Consider the following 12226-nt stretch of genomic DNA (forward strand, 5'->3'; position numbering starts at 1 on the left):
CATCACGCAGTAACCCACGGGACATCACGCAGTAACACACGGGGCATTTACGGGACATCACGCAGTAACACACGGGGCATCTATGGGACATCACGCAGTTACACACGTGGCATCTACAGGACATCACGCAGTAACACATGGGGAATCTACAGGACATCACGCAGTAACACACAGTGCATCTACAGGACATCATGCAGTAACACACGGGGAAACTACAGGACATCACACAGTAACACGGGAATCTACAGGACATCACGCAGTAACACACGGGGCATCTATAGTACATCACACAGTAACACACGGGGAATCTACAGGACATCATGCAGTAAAACACGGGGAAACTACAGGATATCACGCAGTAACACACGGGGCATCTACAGGACATCACGCAGTAACACACGGGGCATCTACAGGACATCACGAAGTAACACACGGGGCATCTATGGGACATGACGCAGTAACACACGGGGCATCTACCGGACATCACGCAGTAACACACGGGGAATCTACGGGGCAGCACACAGTAACACACGGGGCATCTGCAGGACATCACGCAGAAACACACGGGGCATTTACGGGCCATCACGCAGTAACACAAGGGGCATTTACGGGCCATCACGCAGTAACACAAGGGGCATCTACGGGACATCACGCAGTAACCCACGGGACATCACGCAGTAACACACGGGGCATTTACGGGACATCACGCAGTAACACACGGGGCATCTATGGGACATCACGCAGTAACACACGTGGCATCTACAGGACATCACGCAGTAACACATGGGGAATCTACAGGACATCACGCAGTAACACACAGTGCATCTACAGGACATCATGCAGTAACACACGGGGAAACTACAGGACATCACACAGTAACACGGGAATCTACAGGACATCACGCAGTAACACACGGGGCATCTATAGTACATCACACAGTAACACACGGGGAATCTACAGGACATCATGCAGTAAAACACGGGGAAACTACAGGATATCACGCAGTAACACACGGGGCATCTACGGGACATCACGCAGTAACACACGGGGCATCTACAGTACATCACGCAGTAACACACGGGGCATCCACAATACATCACGCAGTAACACACGGCGCATCTACAGTACATCACACAGTAACACACGGGGAATCTACAGGGCATCACGCAGTAACACACGGTGCATCTACAGGACATCACGCAGTAACACACGGGGCATCTACAGGACATCACGCAGTAACACACGGGATGTCTACGGGACAGCACGCAGTAACACACGGGGCATCTACAGAACATCAATCAACTTAGTGCAATCGCATTAAGTTTAAGCAGACTTTGGTAAGTGGCAGAAAAAGTCTTATAAGTGCATTTACTGAATTTTAGTGAGTAAAAAAGTGAATTATTTGAAGTAAGTTTAATTTTTTAGAGTAAATTAAGCTGTTGGGGAGTTGAAACCGGAAGTAGAATCCGGGTATAAAAAGGGGCGGGCTTAGTGCGGTAGCACTGAGTGCGGTCGCATTGAGTGTAAGTAGAGTTTGGTAAGTGGCAGAGTTTGGGCAAGTGGGAGGTGAGGGGGTGCTTGTTGTTCTGTTTTGCATCCCTCTCTCAGGCTAATCCAACACTGCGGACGTGGAGCAGTGAGACAATTCAACCTGACAGGTCCCCCAGACAGCTTCCACGAGGGAGGTTGGTGAACAGCTGGTTGGTAGTGTTGTGTATGTAACCTGTTCCACCTTAAGAGAGCTTAAGCCTGTTCCACCTTAAGAGATGTACTACTTTCTCAGGCTGCTGTAGACGTAATACCGGGGGTGAACACACCGGTATATAAGCACTGTGCAGTAATCTTGTATTCAGTGTAGTCCCTACCTCCAACCAGTAAAGACCTGTTTTTATTGTTACTCATTAGTCTGTGTCTTTTATTGTTACTGATTAAGTCTGAGTATTAATTACTTGAACAACTCACAGACTTAACACTGGCGACGAGTCAGATTCTTACCCTGCGGCAGTTATTCCACGGCGGCTTCGTCCACAGACAGGACGTTGAAGAGAGGTTTCAAATCTCACCACCCCACTGGAAGCGACAGGCATTAGGACCCTGAAGCCTCCATCAGCTTGTGAACCGGAGTAGAAGACAGGGCTGGGGAAGACAGGTACAGGGCGATAGCGATCGGCAGATAAGGGCCGGGCCGCTTTGAAGTGAGGGGCGCAGCCAGGCCATCGATCGCAACCACCGATAAGGGCCGCACTCGGGCTGAAAGGGCAGCGGCTGCAGAAATTGAAGGCGCGAGAGCTGCGGTGCACAGCGCGGGCCATCGATCGCGATCGGGAGATAAGGGCTTTGGAGTGCGAGGCGCAGCCGGGCCATCGATCGCAAGCACTGATAAGGGCCGGGCCGCTTTCAAGTGCGAGGCGCAGCCGGGCCATCGATCGCATCCGCTGATAAGGGCCGCACTCGGGCGATCGCGGCGAAGATAAGGGCCGCAATCGGGGGCTGAAGGGAGACGGCGTCGGGGGACGGGTGAAGACCGCCAAGCGCGGGAAAACCGCCATTTTGTGGGCGGAGGACGACGGCAAGAGCGGGAAGCCGCCATCTTTGATAACAAGTAAAGAAAATAAAATCTGAGAAATTGCAAATCTACAATGCCTAAACACGGGAATATTAGCACCTTTGATAGTGACCTCGAAGATTGGGCCATATATGTTGAAAGAGTAAAAAATTATTGTAAGGCCAATAAAATTCGTGACCAAGATAAAGCTCTAACATTATTAAATTTAATGGGTGCGAAGACATACGGACAATTGAAACACCTGTTATCACCAGATGAACCGGCGGATAAGACGTTCGATGAGATTGTTACTGTCCTGAAAGATCATCTAAACCCCACGCCGCTGATGCTAGCGGAACGATTTAAATTTTATGACAGAAGGCAGCAACAGCATGAAAGCAATGCTGAATATTTGCTGGAATTGCGTAAATTAGCGAAATATTGCCAGTTTGGAACGGGACTGACAGATGCACTACGAGACAAATTTGTGTGTGGTTTATTTAAACAGGATACACAAAAGCGACTGCTCGAGGAGAATGAGCTGACGCTTGAGAAGGCGGTCACTATGGCAGCAGCACACGAAGCCGCAGCGAGAGGCACGGCAGTAATGCAGCTACGGTCACCGGAGCTCAGTGCACACAAATTGGGTGTGAGTTCTGGCAAATGTTATCGTTGTGGAAAGACAACGCATGATCAGAACCAGTGTTGGTTTAAAAACCAAGAATGTAGAACTTGTGGTAGGCTTGGACATATAGCTAGAGTATGCAGGTCAGGGAAGAAGACCAGCAACAAGAAGTCACCGCAAGGAAAATACGCAAAAGTACACAAGGTGGCCGAACAGGAGTCCGATTCAGACGCTAGCAGTAATGAACTGGCTGGCTTAAGCAGTATTGAACTGGCTAGCTTAAGGGCACTCAACGTTGGTAAGGGTGCAGACCTCCAGACAATTTGGGTTACTCTTCAGATAGAAGGAGTCCAAGTAAAAATGGAATTGGACACTGGATCGGCATTGTCGGTCATGAATAAGAAAGATTACAGAAGGTTATTCCAACATATTCCCCTACAGGATACGGAGATTATATTGACAACCTACACGGGGCAGAGAGTGTACCCCATCGGGACAATAAAGGTTGCAGTGGCCAACAAGGGCGAAGAAAGTCAAATAATGGACTTATATGTGCTACCGGAGGGAGGTCCACCACTACTAGGCCGGGAGTGGTTTAGAAACATAAATATGGACTGGCATTCGCTAAAAGCCATAAAGAGTGAGAACTCGGTGCAGATAATCAGCCCAGACTCTAGAACTGATGATGGTAAGACCAACCCATGTGCAAAAGACAAAGTTTCAGCACAGAATTCCACTGAGCAACAACAACATAGTTTAACAGAGAATTCTGAGTCTGTCAAGTCTACTGATATGCACATTTTTGAGGGACACTGGGCTCGAACTCAACTCCATTTCAAACTACAACAGCAATTAGAACAAATGATTCGCCGTTTTGAGCAAGAGATGAATGAAATAAAAAAGTTCTTTGTTACAGAGTGGGAGAATCTGGAAAGGCAACAGAAGCAACTGATGGAGAAAATGGAGCAGGAGCACACCAACCATCTGCGCGAGGAGGCCGAACGAATCAAAGCTGATTCAGGTTCTGAAGGTGCGTGCCATAATCTGGTGTCAGAAGAGTTAACGGTCAGCCAACTCCTTCATATGCTGAGGGACAAGACTCTGAAATGGGAAAAACTTGAACACGAGCTGCGATCTTCAAAGGAAAAGGGTTCGGAGCTCTCAAAAGTCATTGAGATGGCTGATGTGACGACACAGACTGAAACGACTGCAACAGAGCAGCCATTGGATGCCAAAAGTACGCTGACTCACGTCAATGTAGAACAACAGACCGCTGAAACAGCTGCTCCGGTAGAGGGATTGCATAGTCCGATCAATCAATCTCCAAAGGAAGTTGAAGTATTAAAATCACAAATGAGGTCACTAGTAAACGACTTGCTGAAAGCCCAGAAAAAGCTGGATGCAGAGGTACACATGAAGAAGTCTCTTCAGGAAAGATGTCTGGATTTGGAACAAGAGCTGGCTAACGTCCAGCTGGGTATGGAGGAAATAGACGACCCTCTCACTGGTCTAGCTCAGGACGACACCGAATATTACCATGACCTGGTGGACGACACCGAATATTACGATGTCCTGTCCTGCCCAGCTTGTAACTTCGACTCCCAAAGTGCAGAAATCATGGAGGAGCACCAAAAGTCTACGGAACATCGGGAGAAGCTTGCTTTACGATGGAAACAGGAGGAAGAGAAGGAGGAACTGCGCATGCAGCTGGCAGCTGTGGCAGCTGACAATGGAGCCCAGAGAGTCTCCAAGAAGCAGAAAAGGAAAAGTAAAAACAGAAGATGACCCATCTGAACCATTATCACCTCTACCTGATCACACATGTGGTCCCTCCGAACGGAGCCAAATCAGTTCGGAAGTTCAAGCTGTTAAATCCATGAAAGGACTATTGAATGAGTAACGTGAACCGACTGCACCACAGAGATTGAATCTGTGAACTGTTTTCCGCAGAGACTGAATCTATGATATGTTACGTTAAACATGAAGTTATATATGTTATTACGTTATGTTAAATGGGGGGGATGACTATAAAGCTAAGAAGGGAGGAGTGTTGTGTATGTAACCTGTTCCACCTTAAGAGAGCTTAAGCCTGTTCCACCTTAAGAGATGCACTACTTTCTCAGGCTGCTGTAGACGTAATACCGGGGGTGAACACACCGGTATATAAGCACTGTGCAGTAATCTTGTATTCAGTGTAGTCCCTACCTCCAACCAGTAAAGACCTGTTTTTATTGTTACTCATTAGTCTGTGTCTTTCATTGTTACTGATTAAGTCTGAGTATTAATTACTTGAACAACTCACAGACTTAACAGGTAGGTTCTCTTCCTTCAGCACGGTGGCATAGTGGTTATCACTGTTGCCTCACAGCGCCAGGGACCCGGGTTCAAATCCGGCCTCGGGTGTCTGTGTGGAGTTTGCACATTCTCCCCGTGTTTGCGTGGGTTTTCTCCGGGTGCTCCGGTTTCCTCCCACAGTCCAAACATGTGCGGGTTAGGTTGATTGGCCATGATAAAAATTGACCCTTAGTGTTAGGGGGGATTAAATACGTGGGGTTACGGGGCTAGGGCTTGGGTGGGATGGCTGTCGGTGTAGGGACCGGGTGCTAGGGTTTGGATGATCAGCCATGATCTCATTGAATGGCAGAGCAGGCTCGAAGGGCCGAATGGCCTACTCCTGCTCCTATCTTCTATGTTTTCTCTTCTATACCTTTAAGTTGGTAAGTCCTATTAAATAATGGTATAATATTTTCATCTATATCGGGGCAGAGGGTCTTCATAACTAATAATAAGAAATTTAATTAATTACACAGATATGGGTGAACAGGTGATGTGTCACTGTTGCGAAATGTGGGAGCTGGTGGACCCCATTGAGGCTCACGGTGATTACATTTGTGATAAGTGTTTGCTGCTAGAGGAACTCAAGCTCCATGTTAAAGAGCTTGAGACCGAGCTTCAGACGCTGCGACACATCAGGGAGGGGGAGAAGTTCCTGGACTCTATGTTTCAGGAGGTGGTCGCACCTATGAAATTAATTACTGCAGATGTAGTCCGTGGTCAGGGACAGGACGGTGTGACTACGAGTGAGGAAGGTACAGGGATCCAGGATGTAGTGTTGAAGGAGCCGCAGCCCTTGCTCTTGTCAAGCAGGATTGAGGTTCTTACTCCCTGTGAGGGCAGGAGTGGGGACTGCAGGGAGGATGAGCAACCTGGCCACAGCACCGTGGTACAGGGGGCCATTCAAGTGGAGGGAGTAAAAAGAAATGTTGTAGTGGTAGGGGATAGTATCATTAGGGGGATAGATAGGGTTCTCTGCAGTCAAGAGCGGGAGTCCCGAAGGCTGTGTTGCCTGCCCGGTGCCAGGGTTAAGGACATCTCTTCTGGGCTGGAAACAAACTTGGAGTGGGAGGGGGAGGATCCAGTTGTCGTGGTCCATGTTGGTACAAATGACGTAGATAGGACAAGGAAGAAGGTTCTGTTAAAGGAGTATGAGCAGCTAGGGGTCAAATTAAAAAACAGAACCTCAAGGGTAATAATCTCTGGGTTATTACCTGAGCCACGAGCGAATTTGGCTAGGATAAATAAAATTAAAGAGTTAAATGCGTGGCTCAAAGACTGGTGTGGGAGAAATGGGTTTTGCTTCTTGGGACACTGGCACCAGTACTGGGACAGGAGGGAGCTGTTCCGCTGGGACGGACTCCACTTGGCCAGTGCTGGGACTAGAGTCCTGGCGAATCATATAACTAGGGCTGTAGAGAGGGCTTTAAACTAATTAGTGGGGGGAGGTTTCTAGAGAGCAAATAACAGAAATGACAACGGAGAAGGTCATAGACTTAGGTAGCAGTGGGGAAATTAAAAAACAGAACGTGTCAGGAAGGGACAGAAGGTATGGAGTAAAAGGTAAAGTAGTAAAAGGGGAAAAAACAGGAACTAAGTGTCACAAAGCATATTTGAAAGTTCTTTATCTGAATGCACATAGCATTCGTAACAAAATGAATGAGTTAACGGCACAAATAATTACATATGGGTATGATCTTGTGGCCATTACAGAAACATGGCTGCAGGGTGACCATGCCTGGGAATTAAACATACCAGGTTATTTAACAATCAGGAAGGACAGGCAGGAAGGGAGGGGAGGTGGGGTGGCTATGTTAATAAAGGAAGGAATCACTATAATACAGAGAAATGATATTGGATCAAAGGAGCAGGATAGTGAAACAGTTTGGTTAGAGATAAGGAATAATAAGGGGAAAAAAACACTAGTGGGCGTAGTCTATAGGCCTCCGAACAGTTGCAACTCTGTTGGACGGAGTATTAATCAGGAAATAGTTGAGGCTTGTAATAAGGGCACAGCTATAATTATGGGGGATTTTAACTATCATATTAACTGGACAAATCAAATTGGGCAGAGCAGCCTTGAGGATGAGTTCATTGAGTGTATTAGGGATGGGTTTCTTGAGCAGTATGTAACTGAACCGGCCAGGGGGCAAGCAACCTTAGATTTGGTCCTGTGTAATGAGACAGGATTAATTAAAAATTGTAGTGTATGTGCCTTTAAGAGCCCCAGGTGTGCTGTAATGCCGGTAATGGCCACTCGGGCTATATAAGCCTGTATATTGCGTATATCCGTTAGAACCCACCCCCCAGGCTTTGCTTAGTAAACACCTATGAGCCAACTCCTGTCTTCAGTGTCTTTATCAACACACGGACACTACAGTGGTGACGAAGTGGAAACGGACTTACCTGCAATTCGGCAGCACCTCAAGGACATCGATTCCTCGGGCGTCCAGAAGACTCAAGAAAGTGAGAGAAGCTGTGGTTTCACCAACTGGCCAAGCTGGTGGCAGGTACTGCGCTAATCCTTCCTGGGCGTCAGGCTGGGGCTCCAGCGGCTGGCTCTACAGCTGAGACAGGCAGCGAAATCGGAGGCATGCAATAACGGACTGGGAGGGAGCACTCGGGAGACGGCCGGCGTGGCAAGCAGGTCAACGTTCAGACCTGCAGAGAAAGTCCGGCGGGAACGAGTCTCCAACTGTAAACAAATAAAAAAAAATAAAAAAAACAAAGAACGGAAACTGCGGGAAACAGCGTTGTCATCGGCAGCAGCGGCGGGAAAGCGCCATATCTTTGCTGCTGAAAAGAAAGAAAAGCGCGGGAAGCGCCATATCTTTTCTGAAATGCCTAAGTCTGGCAATATTGATGCTTTTGATAGCGAAATAGAGGATTGGACCACATACGTGGAAAGAGTAGAGGTATATTGCACTGCAAATGGAACAGAAGATGAAAAAAAAGCTTCAGTACTGCTGAACCTAATGGGCGCAAAGGCATACGGGCTGTTACAAAATGTAATCACCCCAGCCAAACCAAAGGACAAGAATTTTAAAGAAATTGTTGATACCCTGCAGGAGCACTTAAACCCAACACCGCTGCTGATAGTGGAACGATTCAAATTCTTCAAGAGAAATCAACACAAGAATGAAAGTAACGCTGATGACCGAACCGAATTAAGAAAGCTATCAAAGTACTGCCAAATCGTGGCAGGACTAGCAGATTACCTTCGAGACAAATTCGTTTGCGGTCTCTTAAGTGAAGGAACACAAAAAAGGCTGCTTTCTGAAAAAGATTTAACATTGGACAAAGCTTTCAGTATGGCTGTATCATACGAAGCAGCAGCAAGAGGAGCTGCAGAGATACAACAAAAGACACAGGACTTCGGCACCCATGAAATGACACAGGGTTTCGAAAGATGTTATCGCTGCGGCAGATCCACCCATAACCAGAAGGACTGCTGGTTCAAGGACAAAGCATGCAGGCAATGCGGAAGGATTGGACACATTGCACGGGTATGCTGATCTGGACAAAATAAATCCAATGATAGAAAAAAAAAATCAATAAAGGAAAGTACAGGAAGGTACAAATGATGATGGACAGTAGCTCCGAAGACCAGAAGAGCGATAGTGACTCCGAAAACAAGAGACTAAGCTGTCTCAAATTACATAATGTACTTGCCAAGGATGACTACCAAACCATTTGGGTTACCCTCACGATAGCAGGGTCCCCTGTTAAAATGGAGCTAGATACAGGATCAGCTCTAACCGTAATAAATCGACGGGATTACGAGAGGCTATTTTCGCATATACCTCTAAAAGACACATCCATTATCTTAAAAACATATACGGGGCAGAAAGTATACCCCAAAGGAAAAATAAGGGTGCCTGTTGTATACAACGGCAAAGAAATACAAAAGTTGTATTTATACATTCTACAAGACTAAGGTCCTGAATTTAAACAAGGGGAATTATGATGCCATGAGACGGGAACTGAGTAGGTCTGATTGGACAACGTTCCTGAGAGGACTGGAGGTAGATAAACAATGGCAAACATTTAAAGATAGAATGACAAAATTGCAAAAATTGTTTATACCAATCTGGCATAAAAGGAAATCTAAAAAGGTGACTCAACCGTGGATAACAGGGGAAATTAGAGACAGCATAAAATCCAAAGATAGGGCGTATAAAATAGCCAAAAAAAGCGCCAGAGCGGAAGATTGGGAACAGTTTAAGATAGAGCAAAGGAGGGCAAAGGGCATGATCAAGAGGGGCAAAATAGCTTACGAAAACAAGCTGGCGGAAAATATAAAAACTAACTCCAAAAGCTTTTATAAATATATCAAAAGGAAAAGACTGGTGAAAACCAAAGTTGGTCCATTGCAGTCAGATACGGGGGAATATATAATGGGAAATAAGGAAATGGCAGATCAACTAAATGCATACTTTGGGTCAGTCTTTACGAAGGAAGACACAAAAAACCTCCCTGGGATATCGGGAAAAATAGGGACATTGGCAAAGGAGGAACTGACGCAAATCAATATCTCTAAGGATATGGTGTTAAGGAAGCTAAAGGGATTGAAGGTGGACAAATCCCCAGGGCCTGATAACATGCATCCTAGGGTACTGAAGGAGGTGGCCCTAGAGATAGCGGATGCACTAAGGATGATTTTTCAGAATTCATTAGACTCGGGAACAGTGCCGATGGATTGGAGGGTAGCTAACGTTACCCCACTATTCAAAAAGGGGGGTAGGGAAAAAACAGGTAATTACAGACCTGTAAGCCTTACATCAGTTGTGGGCAAAATGCTGGAGTCCATCATTAAGGATGAAATAGCGGAGCACTTAGCAAATGGGGACAGGATAGGACAGAGTCAACATGGATTTACAAAGGGTAAATCGTGCTTGACTAATCTATTGGAATTTTTTGAGGGAGTAACTGGTAGAATAGATGGGGGAGAGCCAGTAGATGTGGTGTACCTGGACTTCCAAAAGGCCTTCGATAAGGTCCCACATAAAAGATTAGCATGGAAAATTGAGGCTCATGGGATAAAGGGGAAAGTTTTGGCGTGGATAGGGAACTGGCTGTCAGATAGAAAACAGAGAGTTGGAATAAACGGCTCATTTTCTGAATGGCAGGCAGTAACAAGTGGGGTACCACAGGGATCTGTCCTGGGCCCCCAGCTGTTCACAATTTACATTAATGACCTGGATCAGGGAGTCGGATGCAGCATTTCCAAATTTGCAGACGACACTAAACTAGGAGGTGGGGTGGGCTCAGAGGAAGAGACCAGGAAGCTCCAGAGCGATTTGGACAGACTGGGCGATTGGGCGGATAAATGGCAGATGCACTATAATGTGGACAAGTGCGAAGTTATCCACCTTGGGTGCAGGAACGGGAGGGCAAATTATTATTTAAATGGCAATAGATTGGGAGAGGGGGAAGTACAGAGAGACCTGGGTGTTCTTGTACACCAGTCACTGAAGGCGAGCATGCAGGTGCAACAGGCGGTCAAGAAGGCAAACGGTATGCTGGCCTTCATAGCAAAAGGGTTAGAATACAGGAACAGGGATACCTTGCTGCAGCTGTACAGGGCACTGGTGAGACCACACCTCGAGTACTGTGTACAGTTTTGGTCGCCTCATCTGAGGAAGGATGTTCTTGCCATGGAGGGGGTGCAGCGGCGATTCACCAGGCTGATACCAGGAATGGCGGGAATGACCTATGAGGAGAGACTATGTAGTTTAGGGATGTACACACTGGAGTTTAGAAGATTGAGAGGGGACCTCATAGAAGTGTATAAAATTCTGACAGGTCTAGACAGACTGGATGCAGAAGGAATGTTTCCCTTGGCGGGTGAGAACAGAACTAGAGGACATAATTTAAGGATAAGGGCTAAACCATTTAGGACAGAGATGAGGGGGAATTTCTTCACTCAGAGAGTGGTGAACCTGTGGAACTCATTGCCACAGAGGGCAGTGTACGCCAGCTCATTAAATATATTTAAGAGGGAATTAGATATATTTCTACGGGCAAAAGGGGTTAAGGGTTACGGAGAGAAGGCGGGGACGGGATACTGAATTAAAGGATCAGCCATGATCTCATTAAATGGCGGAGCAGGCACGAAGGGCCGAATGGCCTACTCCTGCTCCTATCTTCTATGTATCTATGTATCTATGTATCTAAGACGGTGGTCCATCGTTGTTGGGACGTGAATGGATCAGAAAGATACGTTTAGACTGGCACTCCATTCAGGCACTGACGGTGACCAGTAAGAAAATAAACAATGATGACATCATACCTGAACGATTAAAAGACATCTTGGCCAACGCCAAAGAAGTGTTTCAAGAGAAACTAGGAACCTTGAAAGGCATCACCGCCTCAATAAAAGTGGAAGATGCAGCAATTCCCAAATTTTTTAAGGCAAGACCGGTGCCATACGCAATTCGTCCAGCAGTCGAGGCAGAGCTGGAGAATTTGGAAAAGGCAGGCGTATTATCCAAAATAGATTGGAGCGAGTGGGCAACACCCATCGTTCCAGTCATGAAAAAAGCATTGAATAATGATAAACCTGAAGAACAGAAAAATTCGCATCTGTGGAGACTTCAAGGTGACTGTAAACCCGGTCCTTCACACAGTACAGTATCCTCTTCCAAGGATAGAAGATATTTTTGCCTCACTATCCAGAGGGAAACGTTTCACCAAAATTGACTTGGCACAGGCATATCTAC

This window comes from Somniosus microcephalus, chromosome 1, assembly GCF_052327205.1.
Source record: "Somniosus microcephalus isolate GS21.2 chromosome 1, FLI_Smic_1.0, whole genome shotgun sequence".
Taxonomy (NCBI): Eukaryota; Metazoa; Chordata; class Chondrichthyes; order Squaliformes; family Somniosidae; genus Somniosus; species Somniosus microcephalus.